This window comes from Tympanuchus pallidicinctus, unplaced genomic scaffold (genome assembly GCF_026119805.1).
Source record: "Tympanuchus pallidicinctus isolate F22 unplaced genomic scaffold, pur_lepc_1.0 scaffold8, whole genome shotgun sequence".
Taxonomy (NCBI): Eukaryota; Metazoa; Chordata; class Aves; order Galliformes; family Phasianidae; genus Tympanuchus; species Tympanuchus pallidicinctus.
This window is the reverse complement of record NW_026294802.1, coordinates 11,377,944-11,394,303: the sequence shown is the minus strand read 5'-3', so window position 1 is coordinate 11,394,303 and position 16,360 is coordinate 11,377,944. Positions and strand designations below refer to the sequence as shown.

At 44.3% G+C, this 16,360-nt stretch overlaps 1 protein-coding gene and 1 long non-coding RNA gene across 2 annotated transcripts in view; one reads left to right on the top strand and one right to left on the bottom strand.

The window, feature by feature from the left end:
* The window catches only part of LOC128073825 (uncharacterized), a 54,116-nt gene extending 40,190 nt beyond the window's left edge, over positions 1-13,926 (bottom strand). The window contains exon 1 of the long non-coding RNA XR_008202899.1: positions 13,787-13,926. This is a non-coding gene — a long non-coding RNA (uncharacterized LOC128073825). The remainder of the gene's footprint in view (positions 1-13,786) is intronic.
* SYN3 (synapsin III) overlaps positions 1-16,360 on the top strand; it is a 199,626-nt gene that overhangs the window by 146,419 nt on the left and 36,847 nt on the right. The gene's annotated exons all lie outside the window — the stretch shown is intronic.

The following is a 16,360-nucleotide window of genomic DNA, read 5'->3' as shown; positions in this document are numbered from 1 at the left end:
TGCTCCTGACTGGCACCTGCTCGCCAAAACAGGGTACCACTGCAGAAGCCTATCCACATAATGACCATGAAATGGAGCCTTCGGTTTATACAGTTTTCAAGCTTGAAAGAAAAGTAGGATGGAGCAGGAGTAGTGTCTCAGGAGTAGGCCTTGAAAGGATGCAGCCACTGGGTTCCAGGTAGCCAAATTTCTGCCTCAAACTTGTGGACATAACTCTGGGTACATCAGGTACCTCTGACATTTTCCTGACTTTCTTCACAGACAAAAAAATGCATACATTTTACTCAGGAAAATCAAAATTGGGTTTGTGTAGCACTGGCATCAGTGTCACAGGAAGAGAGCACTGTGCTTTTTAAGCTCAGTAGACAAAAGCCAGGATGCTGCCAAACTGTCAAGTTTTGCATGAACGGTGGGAAAAGAACTGCGAAAGAGACTCCAAGACCATACAGGCTGATCTACCTACCAACAGACAGTAGGCAGGTCTGCAGTTCAGCACATGACCTAGACTGACCAGGAGATGCCCAGAGCGCATGGCACAGCACCGAGCTCCAGCTGATGCGTTCTCAGCAGGGGCAGTTGCTCCAGACACAGCGTGGTGCTGCCTCAGACAGTGGTATTACTGGGAGCTGGGAGCATGCAGCATGCACACACGTGGCTGGGCTTGCTCCATGCAATGCAAGAGCAATCACCACAAGAGCTGTTGCCTTTTGACCTTTTCTCCGTGGATCTGGGCTGACCAGGGCCACACAGCCCTTGACTGGTATGCAAGCCTAGCTGAATAATCTCGTGTTTCCTTGTGAATGCCATCCCCATTGATCAGTTTCCAGCTGGCTTATATAGATGGAGCCTAATTCAATGCAAGTGTTCTGCATGTAGAAAAGGCTCCGTGAATGTTCCCATGGGGTCTAAATTGGCTCCTCTCTTTTTTCTTGCTCTTTAAATCCTATTGTCACTCATGTGTAGCTTTCCTGCACTCAGTACATGCCTATTCCTGGGGGGAACAATTGCCGGGGGCTTAATTTTAGAGAGGAATGTTCACTCTGCTGTCTGGGAATGAAGCCTGGTGTAGCCAGCTTCAAAGAGCAGACATATTTGTAGAGCTTAAAAGACATCTTCCCCTTGAGTGGGATTTGCTATTGTATCTCCTAGGCTCTCATCTCCCTTTTCAGTGCATGGGAGGGCTCAGGTGCTATCCAGACTCCTTCCATCTTTGGATTCTTCCAAATGCAGATAATAAGAGCTAGCAAATCCTCAGCTCTGCCTCCTGCACACTGAACATCATTCAGCAGACTGAGGATGTGGCAGATTTGACAGGATCTGTGCTTAAGGTTCCCAGCATTTGGCTTGTCTGTGCACACTGAGCCCTGGCATTCAAACAGTACAGATCTAAAAGAAGGATTATTTTTAATCCCAATAAACTTGCACAGAAGGAGAGAGTTCTTTGCCTTCTTGCTTTGCATCACATCACATCACGATTTTAGTCCTAACAAAGGACTTCACACCAAATATAAAGCACCAAGCTATTTTTCCTTCATGCCTGTTATTTTTCTGACAGACATATGTGTTTGTTTATTTTTTGATTACAAAATGCAATTATTGAGTTCTCTGAAGTACCCCATGAAAAATTAAGAACATGTTGTGTCAACTTGCTGCTTAATTTATGTTAATTAAACTGTTCAGTGGGAAGGATGTTCCTGGTTAGGTTGTTTTAGTGGGATCTGGATCTTATTCTTGGCTCTGCCAGAAACCGACTTCTTGATTCATGGCAAGTCAGTTAACATCCCAGTGTTTCAGTTCTTCATTCTCAAAATGAAGACAATAATTCACCTACATCTTGTCTGCATTGACTGCAAATGCTTAAAGCAAGGTTTCTTTGCACTGTGTTTAGCATGAGTTTCATTTGTATTTGTAAACATTGATAACTGACTTTCTTCTCTCAGGAAAACAACACCTCTGCAATTCGCTTCCTGATGCCCAGATTTTGCAGACAAATATAATTTCCACCCCACTCAGAAAGGCAGCCAGGCAGAGCTCTGTCAGATCATGCTCAAAACTAGGTTTTCACCAGGGTAAATATGCTGAGTTCAGGTTTCAGAACACTGCCATTTTATTCTGGAAGTCAGGAATTCCTCTTCAAGGAGAGCTTAGTTCCCTCACTGCATTCCTAAACTTCATCTAAGCTGAGGAGTTTGTGAAATCTCTCTGTGAGTTTTACTACAGATCAGGTCCAGGCCTGCAAGTTAGGTAAGACAGAAGTTCTGGCTTGGGCACAATTGGCCAGCGCACCTGGGAAAGCTTTCTGTTGTGTGAATGGCAGAAAGACCTGCTTGGCCATGATGCTTTCTCATCTTTCTGTGTGTCAGATAGCCAATCTCAGAATAGGCTCCACTGGGTGAGCAGGATCGGACCCTGCTTGGTACTTATCTAGCAGCAGTGATGTTTTTCTATCAGGATTTCATGTATTCTTGTTTGTCCTGACCATCTTCTGTTTTATTCAACAGTCATGTTTTGTTGGGATTTTGCCTTGTGGTTGTGCACAGTGCTGGTGCGCTCAAGGTCTCATCCAGATGCTGACTGGACTACCCATTATTGGAGGCAGTGTATTCGATTTTCAAGTCAGTGCTGGTTTTACATTAAATCATTTTCTCAAAATGATCATCCATACTGAACTCCAGATTTAAGCACTTGTTTTCTAAATCTGGGAAATCAGACTACATCTGCAGTAAGGAGGGTGAGCAGAAGATAAAGCATTATGGGAATACACTGTTATTTTAGCTAATTATTTCTACCTGACAGCATTCAGAGTGCTTTTCAATGTAATCTCCAGCCAGTATAAACCCTTCATTATGAAGAGGTAAGAGATCTGGGGGGCTTCTTCTCTTCCTCCTGCTCTAGAGCACAACGTAGGCACACTTCCATCAGCTCTCTCTTTCACTTGACGTACAGAGCACCACTTCCCAAGCATAACTCAGACCTATCAAACAAGAGCTTCACTGAATGGCCAATGCTTTGCACGACCAGCTGGGCCTGGACTGCCACACTGCCAAAGAGGAAGAGTCCTAGCTTTTCACTGTGACATGTTTGGGCCTCACAGTCCGCACTGCCCATAATCAAGTTCACGATATGGCCCATGCCTCAAGTATGACCCAAAATGCTGAAGTACCATGTCCCCATTCTGATCACATCTACAGAAAAGAATGCTAGAACAGCTTTCTTAATGTCATTAGGAGTTAGTAGAAACTCCTCTCACTATAAAAATTTCATGCAGTTTACATCTGCTCCTTGCTGGATACATTTGCCCCACAGCATTGCAAGCTCCATGATGCAGACTATCCTGCCCTTGAACATGATTGTGCAATAGACTTGTTTTGCAGGCTATCCCTTGAGAGGAAAATTCTGGATACCAACTGACACTCCCCAAACTAATAAGCCTGAAATAGAGGTCACTGAAATTCAGAGCTCATTCAGTTTGCACCTGGGTGTTTAATTCTTAATGTCTCTGATTCCCATTAATAAACTGTAAGCAAAGGAGAGCGCTCAGGAAATGGGAGTGGTAGGAACCAAGGATTAGGGTATCCATAAGCATCTGCCTCTCATAACATTGACACTGAATTAAAGCAAATAGCCTCTGCTTCACCCCATTTAGTAAACACATTTGCAATTCACACCTATCCCCTACAATGATTTCCTTTTTCATTTTTTCCTCACAATTCACTGAAAAATTCTCCCTCACTCTCTCTATAAACTCAGCAGCCTGTCTTCTATTGAAGTTGCGAGTCAGATGTTAGCTTAGCCAGTGATTAATGCAACTCTTGAAAAGGTCAGCTTTGAATCTTATTGCCAAGTTCACCCACCTCTTTGGGCAACTCCTTATACCTCTTCTATTCCTTTTATAACATATTTGCAATGGAAAATAATTAAAACTGTTATGTTGCTTTATATCTTGAAAGCACGTTAGTTGTTATCTTTCTCTTGGGTATTGGGAAATGTTTTGAAGCTGTGATTCAAGAAGCAGGATCTGTTTAAGCCATCTCTCACACAGATTATTTGAAGCTAGGTATGAGATCTCCAGTTGTCCATCTAGGCTTCATGTGCCACCTAGCCACCTCTCAAAACAACCTGGTGGTTCTGACGACAGTATAATTGTTGTCATCTATTGGCAAGGACACAGAAGAATCACATCAGTATTTGCAAATAAACTAAAGGGTCTTCATTCTCCCTCACACCTAAGCCAGTCTTTGTGAGTTTGGACAAGTAGACTGCTTTAAAGATTAAGGTTGGATTTGTCATATAATTTACTGCTTATGTTGTTCCCATTCTGGGTGTTTACATGTACAGCATCACCAAAGAAGCTCTGTTCTGCATCAGCAGAGTCAAAATAGTCCTTTGATAGGTAATATTTTAGGAAATTTGATCTCAAAGGCTCTCACATAGAGAAATACAGTGAAGAGCAAACAGATTTTTCCTGTGCGTGTTTTTGTTTTCTTGTTCCTTTTGAAGTAAAAGAGAAAATGTGGGAGCCATTTCTAAATTACCCATGCACCAGAGTGACAGAAGAAACTCAGGAACAGATAAAGAGCAACAGCTGGAACATATTGTGGTACAAGGAAGCAATTAGCTTATAGCATAAAAGAATGAAATCACATATAGAAATGATTCGTGTCTCCTATCATTACCTTGGCAACGTGAAAACTTTGGGTCAAACTAGGCCCATGACTGCAGGCCAGTGTTGGTGTAGCACAGGCACATGCCACCATAAAGGCAACAGTCACAGCCTTTCCTGAACAGCTCCTGTGCTCTCATTGTGCATCTGGCACCACTTGAAGGAGAGGGTCATGCCTGGGAGAGAACAGAATGCAGGGCACGTTTCTGAGAACTGTGGAAGAAGCAGGCTCCGCATCCCTCAGAAACTTTTATTCAGAGCACCAAGGCAGGTTCTTTGATCAGTGAGCAGGCTATATTGCATGGAAGCTGGCTGAGAGGGCTGCTTGACCTTGTGCAGTCCATCCCTGTATGCACATGTAAACACTGTTGATCACCTCCAAGAGGCAAACAGTGCATTTGGTTGAGATCTCATGCAAGAATCATAGAATCATTATAGAATGATAGAATGGCTTAAGTTGAAGGGGACCTTAGAGATCATCCAATTGCAAACCCCTGCAATGGGCAGGGCTGCCAATTCCCCAGTTCTGGCTACCCAGAGCCCCATCCAACCTGGCCTTGAGTGCCTCCAGAGGTGGGGCACCCACAGCTTCTCTGGGCAGCTGTGCCAGTGCCTCACTGCGCTCTGAGTAAACAATTTCTTTCTAACATCTAACTTAAATCCTCAGAACATTCTCCAAGCTAAATAAGCCCAATTCCCTCAACTTCTCTTCATAATAGAAGAGAGGGACTGTATGGTCCATACCTTCCCTGCCTTCTGAGATTGCTCAGCACTGCTCCATGTTCCCAGAGGAACTTGTTTCTCCTTGCCACTGGGGTGCCTCGAGGCAGCCATGTCTCATCCCCCTGGGACCTTGCATCAGAAGTGGCTGACCACAGCATCTCAGCAGCCCTCCTACTCTCAGTCAGCCTCAACTTTGCAACTAGAGGCCATCCTCACAAGGTTGCTTAAAAGTTTCATCATCAAGCAATAAAACAGTGAAAATATCTCAGGGTGAGAGAGGAATTTGAGATAAACAATCTTTACCAAACATTGCAAAAGAAACCATAGTCTTATTGAAATGAATAAGCTAACTCCCAGTGCCTTCAGTGAGGCCAGGGTTTCAGTCTTTACGTGTGAGATGCCACGCTGCCATAGTGATGAGGTCAGGATATAACATAAGCCACATGATGTCAGAGGACTGGATTGATAGACATAATCAAATTTCCTACCTCATTATAGTTTCACTGTGCAAAGTCTCAATTTAATCAGCAATCATACTCTCAGTGGGATTTGTTTCAGGAGGGACCACCTTTACCACTCCCAGTTTCTGAGAGCTGGTTAATCCTTTCACAGGGCAGGGTTTTCATATCATGCCTCATAAACTCCCTCTGTGAGGGTTTAGGAAGAAAGGGCAGGATTTTTCATCAGTGCTCCTTGAGCATGTCTTCACAGCAGGCACAGAGATACCCAACCCAAAGATGGCTTTGCACCATTAACTTCTCATGGGTGGAGACTAAGGTGAAAAAGCAGACAGGCACCCAGACCCATGTGTGTTAACCTCTGTCCCCCTCCCTAGAAAGGTCTGAGAACAGAAGCAATTGAACTGTCCCTGCATAAAGCCATCTACATGTGACTTTTTTGCCGATTTCATCCAGCCGTACGTTTCCCAGCTCCATACTGGTGAGTCTGCATCACAGTGTGCTTCATGAGCCAATCAGCCTATGTTTGGATCTCCATGCAATGCCCTATTGTGTGGAGCAAGTGTGCCGGCTCTGCTTCAGTAGAGGTTACTGAAAACCTACCTACAAATGCACAGCAGCATTCGTGCTTTGGGGAACCTTTCCTACCAAGGACCATCACTAGCCCTGTGTGCTGTAGGATCACTTTAAAATAACTTCACTTGGAGACCTTGGTGGAAATCGTCTGCCAGTCACCCTCCTCACAGTGCTTTTCATTCTGAGAATCAACAGACCTCAAAAAGCAGCCTCAGAAGGGGCCACACCTGTACAGAATTTGCTTTCATCCCCATAAGGGTTCCCAGACAATGCAACTGCTAGCCAGAAGTTTGCTGAATTGTACAAGAACCAAAGGCTTCCTTTGCTTTCTCTTCATCCATTAAAACCTTGTGAGTCAAAATTAGGAGGACAGGAGTGGAGCTTTTGGAGGCTGTGGTTTCTCATAAATACCTGAAACTAAATACTAATGCAAAAGTAACCCATCACCACAGCAATGCCACAATTAGATTCAAATTCAGTCTAATCTGCTTTACATTTACAATACAGACAAACTAATTTAGCTAATTCTTATGAAACTGTACTCTGACCTCAAGGTCTGGTATCAGAGAGTTGTTATCAAAGTCCAGAAGAGCACACTCACACTCCCATCACCTGCTACTCTCATTGAGCCACCTCTGCACGGGAAGTTTTAACACCTCCTTTGTCCTACTCACAACTGATGGGTAAAAACCTATCAACTGAGAAGTCCACCAGGATCTGTGTAGACAAAATTCTCTTTGATTTCAGGTTTTCAGAAACAATATCAAGAAAAATAGAAAAGCCCCGTTGGCTTCTTCCACTCAGGACTAGTTTTTATCTCAGGAGTTATGAGTAGAGACAAACACAGATTGAGGTATGATTTAGCTTCTTTGAGTCTTTGAGTGAGCAAGTATTTTTCCTTTGTGAGTACAAAGGCTTTTTTTTTCTTCTTCTTCTCTCTTTGAAAGAAACTCCCACTCCCTCGAAGTTTTGTCTATACATCTCAGTTGCAACTGTTCTTTCAGCATGGTTTGACTGCTGCATTTCTGAGATGCTGGCACTACATCCATGAGAAACAAAACAAGAACCACCATGAAAGACTTCAGCAGCTAGTTTGGATAAATAATTTAATGGCATGAGGTCTGATGGGAAGAAAAGAGGTAGAATTGTAATAGGAAAACAAGCACCCATCTTTCAGAACTAGTCCTGGGCTTTGCTCTGAGTGAGCGCCAGGTTAAGTGCGGCAATGCGATAGCAGGCAGGGACAGCGGTGGAGGTGAGCGGTGAATCTATTCCTGTTTCTTCTCATGCTTGTCCCCGTCTTCAGCTGGCCAAATGCCCTTCTTTTGAGCACATGCCCATGCACCTCCATGCTGGCTCCTGCCCAAATTCCAAAACCCTACCTGTATCCCATGACAGCCTGGGAAAGAAACAAATACCTTCCTTCACTAGGCGTGGACCGGCTCACTCACATCTGCCTCATTTATCCCAGAGAAGTGGAGATATTGCCTCACAGATGAAATCAGCTCAGGTCTCCACCTCTTTTTCCAGTAAAGGCTGAACCCTTTCTCTCCAGACAAAACAGAAGGAGTGGGCTCATGGAGACCACAGCATCCTTTGCCGCTCCAGGCTTGCCCAGGCTAAAGAAGAGGGGCTGTGTGTTACTGCGAATGGAATTTCTCTGCTTCCTGCTGCTCACTGTTCCTGGCCGCTGCAGCCTGCCATACATCAATGTGTGTGCTCAGCTGGGAAAAAAAAACGCTGCTGACTGAGGTGGTGGCTGTGAGATGAAAAAGGCTGACCCACACAGTGGTTTCTTCTGTTTCCTCTGAATGCATTCACTTGAGGAGCCCCTTTCTCATTACAGCTGGGAAAGATGTCAACAGCAGCCAGTCCCAGCTGAAAATAACCCTGCCTATGTCCACTGTGCAGCCTGCTCAACTCCTTGGCCCTTTTTTACTCAAAATGGCAAATCGGGTTTCCTCTTATCACTGAGGTGCAGCCAAAGTTTGCATACAGGGTAATTACACAGGACACCTCCATAATGCCTTTCTTCCACTTCATTGAAAGCTCTTATGTCTTTTTAGGAAAGAGATGTAGCAGGATCTTGTCTTATCTTGTGGAAGGATCCATGAGAGGGAGACAAATGCCCACATGGTGCCATTGTGGGCTTACACCCTTACACCCTGAGTAGGAGAAAGTTTCCCATGCTCGAGAGGTTTCAAAGCTTCCCTGGCCCAAAGTCAAAAGTCCTCATGAATGAAAGATGCATAAATAAAATGCATATAAGGAATACTTTCCTTTTACAGGCTGGAAGCATTTCATTTCCCAGCAAAAATTGAGTTGTGTTCATTCACAGAATCACTGAAACATGAAATTTTCTGCTACAAAATTTGCATTCAGAACCTTATTTTTTTCCTCCAGATAATTTGGAAAGACAGTGAAGTGGTTCCCTTCCTGCATTTTTTGGCTCCTACCAAAAACATGCCATTTGAAAGTTCCTAAGTATTCTCACCTGACACAGAGCTAACTCAATCGTAGAATACAGCGGCTGCCTTTCATGTCCTCAGTGTCTATGCCATGAGGCAAAAATTAGTCTGGAGAAACCTTCAAGATTTTTATCTGAAGAAAGAATCTTGAAACTGTGAAGCACAAGAATGAGAATATGGAAAGAATAAAGCTCACACTTGGCCTCCATCCGCTGTAGATGTCCACAAATTTGTTATAAGCTCAGGTCTCTGAAGAGCTGCTACCAGGGTTCGTTGAACCATGTGCAGTCCATGAAGGAGATGGGTCCATGGAATATGCCTTTGAAGATCTTTACTCCCCACTTTTAAGACCCAGGGAGCCAAAGTGACCACAAAACACAGAGCATGTGTGTCTCACTGCCAGGCCACTTGGTAAAGAATTTGGATTCCTGCATAAGTCTAAGGGCTCAAAATGCTTAAAATAAGATCTGGCTGCAGAATAGGACAAGCTGGGCCCATGGCATAAGCATTTTCATGTGAGGTAATACTTGACTTTCCAGGTCTGTGGACGAAAGAAATGAAGACTAAAGAAATGCAATATAAATATTTGTAGTAGCAGGTAAAAAATGTAGCCACCATGAATTCAATATGAAAAAGGTACTCCATGACAATTATCTTATGGGAATGGTATGTTGTATAGCAGCTTAAATCTACTGTGCATGTGATAGACCTTTCATCTGTACAGCCAACATATAACACAAGTGTGGGAGCACAGATTATGCACAGATTATGCATAATGTGAGATAAAAACTATTCTGCTGCATAGCCCTGTGTGACAGACGTGGGCTGTGTTGACAGCAGCAACTCATACAGTGCCAGGGCAGCACAGGCATGGTGTGGTCACAGCTGTACTATTAAAACTCCAAAATATCCTGAGAAAAAGGCTGCAGATACATGCTGGCTTCTATGTTGTGCTTGCGAATTGTTTGGGGATTTATCCCTATGGGCAGTTCAAGGCTATTGTCCTTGCTATGGCACTGCATAATTTATTGGTACAGGTGTAGCCTGAGATACCAGTTGCAGGGTGATACTTCCCATCTTCCTCATTCTTTTATATGTCCAAAGTTTTTTGTGCTCTGGAGCATTAGTTAAGGCAATCTGATCAAGCACTCGATCTGGTGGTTGGCAACCCCACCTGTGGCAGGATGATCCTTGAGGTCCCTTCCAACCCAAGCCATTCTATGATTCTATGATTCTGTGATTACTTGCTGTGCTGGTCCCAGAGACTTTTAAAACATTATAAAAATAAACCACGGATTTTTCCAAAACAGGCAGACAGGGACTGCCTGGTTCTCTGTGCCACTGCTTCTATAGCTCTGGGTGCAAGAAGGAAGGAGGTGATGATCCATCACTCACCAGCTTTCAGAAGCCCAGAGGGCACTTCAGGTGTTCTAGCAGATCACAGTATCCCCTTCCTTTTATCAGGCAACATCCATGGTTCATTGCTTGTGGCCTCTTCCTTCTAATGACTGACATGGCAACGTCAGCCAAGGCCATTTGTGGTCATTGGCATGTTTACAGCAGCAATGAAACATTAGAGCCTTTTCTGTGTCAGGAAGAGTATTTCTTGCTGAATGTACTGACAAGCCCGCACTGGCAACCTTGCACTGGCATAGCTGTGTTGCTCTCAGATGTGCTGCAGAAGGTTGTGGAGTCCCAACTAAGCGCTAGGAGGGGTGTGATTCCCTAAGCACTGCCATCAGGGAGCGCAGCTTCCTTTGGTTTGAGAGCTGGGAATGCACCTGCTTTGCCTTTCAGAGGCAGAAATGCATCTGCAGCTGGACGTAGTCTGAGGTTAGAGACCTGTGCTAATGCATGAGCCATCAGCAAAGCCTCCCTGTTCAGTGAGGCCTGTTCCTGAAGGCATTTTCCATTGTGGAGACCAGGGAAGTTTTGTTCTCAACAAAGAAACCCTGCGCTGGTCATTGTGAAATCTGTGAGAAATCAGAGTTTGCTCCAAAAAAGGGAAAGGTTTCTGAGTGAAGGAAGAGCTCTGCTGGTCAGTGTCTTCTAAACCCCAGGGGTTCTTGGAGTAGGAATGGTTTTGAAGACTCCACCATAATTTCATAAAGCATTTGCATCCCCCTATTTCCTTCCTGTAGCTTCTACCACACCTGAGGCACTACAGTTTTCCCAAAGGTAACCCATCAAAAGCAAACTCTTACAGAGTTCTCCACCTTGTCAGCAGCTGGCACTCGCCATCTCTCCCCCTGCAACATGGTGATGTGGGAAAAGATAATTTCTGATTTGAGAAGAAAATACCCAATTCAGGTCAGGGTAAGGGACACAAGGGAGCAAGGGAGACAAGGGAGAGTTTCCTCCTGACCTTCCTTTACTGTTCCCACTGCATCTAGCAAAAAAAAATGTACAATTTTTTTTAACATCAGAATGTATTCACTCTCTTAGCAAGTGAGGAAACACAAGGGGCTTCCTTAATGGCAGCAGTGACAGAGGATAAACAAACCCCAAACATTAAGCAATTACAATTTCCATGTACTCATAATGACCTTTAAAAACCTGCCTGTATTCCTCTCAGAGGTAATGGGGATGTATTGAGCAGAACTGCTAGATATGTGTGTATTTAAAAGCACATGCAAATAAATATGCTGTATTATTTTTTTGCTGAGCATCTCATCTGTTTGTCTGGACTTGTTCAAAAAATTCTCACACTGGAAGCACCAAGGGAATGAAATTAATTTAACATGCTCACACTCTCCATCCTCCAAAATACTGAGAGGGACCACTGGGAACCCAAAGGCATCCTGTCTCAGCTAGAAGAGAAGTTACAGTAACATTAGAGGTGGCATTAATGAGAAAAAGTTCCACGTTGTGCTTAACCCTTTCCACCTGCTTCTAACCACAGCAAGCGTTATGAGCCCTGAAACACTGGTTTGTGGTCAGCTCTCTTGAGAATGTGGGGACTAAGCCATGCTGCTGTTAGGGTTTCTTTTTCTGTGTGTGCTGTGCTTTTTAGAAGTGATGCTAGGATCAAAGAATAGGTTTTTACCACCACGAAGGGTCTTCTCAAACCAAGGCACTGCTGACCTCACTTCATAGTGCACGCCGAGTACTGCCATATCTCCCTCTAGTTACTCAGTGTGTTCATTCTATTAGAAGCTAGAGGTCCTGGCTCCAGCACTAAATGAAATGAGCAGAAGTCCATCCATTTAAAGCATCTTAAATCCAACCCTCTGCTTTGCACTTGTTCCTGTTCCTCTCAGGCCTGTAGCAGTGATGTTGCCATCAAATTAGTGAATGTTTTTTCTCCTCACAACCTTGTTATTAGCAACCTCATTCTTGCCTATTCTTTGTGACACTTGCAAAACCTTACACTTGCTTGCTGAACTGCCGGCTTCTGGCCTTACAGTGCTTTTTGCCATGTCTTAGTTTATTCCTATTTGATCCTATGAGCTTCCCTTACAGACTTCCCAAAATATTGTCCCATCATCCACCTTGCCCACAGCACTGATTTCACCACCCCAGCTCAGTGAAGCTCTGTAAAATTTACCCCATCCTAAGAGGCAGTGCTGTCTCCCCTTTTACGTACGCTACTGCCTCCCAGTCTACCAACCACTGCAGTGCTTTGGGTCCTACCTTGCACAGTGCTTCTTGATACAGCTATGAATACAGCCCTCCTGTCACAAGTATCTCAGCACTTATTCCTCCTCAGGGTTTAATTCAGCTGGTTTGGAAGCACGGGACCTCTTTCCCTAGCTAATGATTTTTTCTTCATTGGGCTGCAATTATTATACAGTAATGAACACACACGTGTGTGCTTTGAAGGAATCTGTGTCACGTGTCTTTAATAGAGCACAGATGTGAATTTTGGCAGCTCTTATTGTTCAATATGTTCTCCTATTGTTGCTCGGTTTTTCTCACACTGTTCCTGATCTGGCAAACAGCAGAGGACTTGTCTGTCATACGTTGGTCTCCGCAGACTTCCATGGAGCCAAAGTGTTAATCCACTGAGTCAGCCATTCTGCATGGTTTTGGTGATTATATGAGTGAGCAAAGGAATAACAGGGAGCACTAATTCTTCTCCTCCTCCATATTTCACTGTACAGCCCTGACGCTGCCACGTCTGGCAAACCCAGTGTGCAATCAGTGTTGATCTTCAGCTTAGACCTTCAGTAAGATAGTTCCATAAACATAATGACATCATGTCATGACATCATTACTTTCCTCTGTGTTTGAATCAGCTTGTGTGCTTTTATAGAAAATCCTATACATTCACTGCTCCTCCAACTTAATTGACAACAGGGAAGCACCACACACATTACTTTCAACATCAGGCTCTCAAGGGCATGAGCAACATTCCCATAACCCATTAGGTACCCGCCCAGACCAGACTTTGTCATCTTACAAGTAAAGACAGCTAAATAAACAGAAAAGTCAGTTTCACAGCGTAAAAGCTTGAAAAAATAAAACAAAAAATGAAAAAAAACCAAACCCAGGATTCTGTCTCGGGGAAGGGTGAAGCAAAAATTTTGCAGTACCTTGTTCATTGGGACTTCAGGACTGATTTGAAAACACTAGATGCTATGGCGATACCATACTGGTCCCAAGAGAATAAAGCTTTGATGTCCCATTTCCCATCTTCCCCAGACCTTTCCCAGAACGAACCATGATTCTGCTGCTCCATGGGGTATTAATGTTAGTGTTGATTGGAAAGTCTCTGCAGAAGAATAACCCCTGGAAACTAGAAGTGGTATGTTGTATGATATGGATAATGTGAAACTGAGCATGGCTGAAGGATTCAGCATTCTTTATGGACAGAACAGTATATTGAATCACAGACCCACGGCCAGCATCTCTTGAGAGCCTCAGTGAAGCAAAAGACTTGAAAATACTGTACTTACATGATAGATCAGGTTTTGTCTATGGTATCTTCCTGAAGGTCAGTTTATATCCACCTCTGTTCTGCTGCTCCACCAGAAATAAATACAGAAGATAACTGTACACTTACAAGAAGTACTGAAAGTCCCATTATTTGTAGGAAAGGAGGGGCAGAGAGTAAAGGGGTAAGTGTCATAGTTTACAGCCATGTGTTTGCAAATAGGGGCTAATGTATGCATACCGGCACTCAGTTTCACACATCACTGCTGAAACACTGATTAACTGCAGAGTTATCTTTGCAGTGACACTACACACAGAGCACAGCCCATAAAATCAGGGGCTACAATGACTTCCTTTAGGCCATCGAAGTCCTCCATCCATGTCTCCCCAACCAAAGTCCCTAATTTAGGATTTGCACTCCTGCTTGACTCCGTACGCTGATTTATAGACATCTGTAAACATTGCCATCTCAACTCTTTTGTGTGACAGCATCTAGGAATCAATTTATAGGATTTTAATTCAGTAATTCAGTGGGTTGAGTTGTGCATATGAACTAACACTTCCATGTCTGATTACTGAGCTAATCGCAGTGCCGCAGTCTCACCCCAAAACCCACAGGCGTCCTCTATCCCAACTTTGTCAACAGTTCGTGCACATTTTAAAAGCATAGAAGTTTTTTTCCCCATTTCTCGAAGAAAAAGAGCCATTACAAAACATAAACATAAACAAACACACAGAAAGAGACAGACATTTGCATCATTAAAAAAAAAAAAAAAAAAAAAAGCATGCCTTTCTCATTAAACTCTGGTGTTATTCTTTGATTATAAGCATCTTCTTTCCCAGGAAATCTATGACTAAGTGTGTGTAAACCCACATCCCAGGGGTCTGCTCCTGTGGCAGTTGTGGCCACCCCCAGAACCCCCAGAACTGGGTCTGCGTATGCACCATATTCACACATGTAATACATCCTCTCTTCCTTCAGCTTCCCTCCCCATCCATGTGCTTGCCAAGTATTCTAGCTGGTCACCTCGTTACAACAGAAATCCCAACCAGGATGTGGTAGAGGCTCACAATATTTGTACTGATTGGTCTAGCCCACATCACTTCCACCACTTAGAGTCAAAGAATTGTTTGATTTGAAAGGGACCTTCAAAGGTCATCTAGTCCAACTCCCCTGCAATGAACAGGGATACCTATAGCTAGAGCAGGGTGCTCAGAGCTAGGTCCAGCACCTAAACAGCAGCATCATAATTCCCATATCAGGTAGCTGTGGACTCTGGTTTCTTTAGTTCTGTGGATTATTGAGAGCATTTGTTCCTACTTCAGCAGTCTAAGGGCACTCCATTATCACTAGATCTACACTTCGTGAAATCCAGCCAAATGCATACACTCCCTTCTCTCCTTGCTTTCCCTATAAGGAAGGTTCACATACACAGAAATTACACCAGTGTGGGATTTTGGTGATGCAAATGAATTTCCAGCAAGCCCTGTGCTAACATTCCCTCGGAACTGCAGCTTTCCTGGTGAAGCTGCCACATGTTTGCAGCCCTGGTCCCTGGCATTATGGTCAGCCCAAGTGGCTTGAGGTTCCAGCCTGATCCAGCACCAGCTGGGATGAGGCAAAGCTTCATCAAAAAAGCTGACATCACATTTCCAAGAAGCAAAGAGAAAGAGAGATACTTGAGCAGAGCTTTGCTAATGCCTGTGGTTTTTCCCAGGCTAGCATGAAACTTGGGTTGTTTATTGGATCCCAAACTATCTTTGCATGTACACAGGAAAACAGATGCTTCCCACTCCCAGGCCCTGTGCTTGGGCCAGGCTCCCTCAACAGAACTCTGCAGGTAGGGCACACAGCCGGGACATCAGAGACATGGCTTCCTGCCTCACTGCTTGGAGCTGACGATACCGCGTTATCTATCTCACGCACGTCTTCGTCCCCTTGCCAGGGGCATGAAACTTGTGGCCTGCTTTTCCTGCATGCTGGGAACAGTCATCACATTTGGCTCAAATAATATGCACGGGGCACAGATGACAGAGCTGGGAAACAGGCCAGGTCTCCCTGAGCCCAAACAAGCAGGTACCCTGGCTGCTGGGCTCCCTTTCATCTTCCAGAGCTAAAAGTCTGGCATGGTTCATCCTATCCTCAGGTGCAGCCCTCTGTTTGACTCACAGGTGCCAGCGGCTAATGAAGTTTCAAGTTCTTACAATAAATTATAGAGGCAAAGGAGAAATAGAGAGTAAAGTCATGTGCCTGGACATATGCTTATCTTAACTGTGGGGCTGCAGGAAGGCTTCCTGTCAAGGTCTCCTATCACAGGACTGCTGGCTTGTGCCAGCACTACGGCGTACTGCTGCTGAGGGTTCTTTTCATTCATGAAGTGGAGTAGAACCATACAATTGTTAAGGCTGAAAAGACCACTAAGATCACTTAGTCTAACTACCAACCCATCCCCACCATGCCCACTAACCACAGTGCTACATCCACGTGGTTCCTGAACACCTCCAGGGAAGGTGACTCTGCCACCTCCCTGGGCAGCCTGTGCCACTGCAGCACCACTCTTTCTGAGAATAAATTTTTCCTAATATCCAACCTGAGC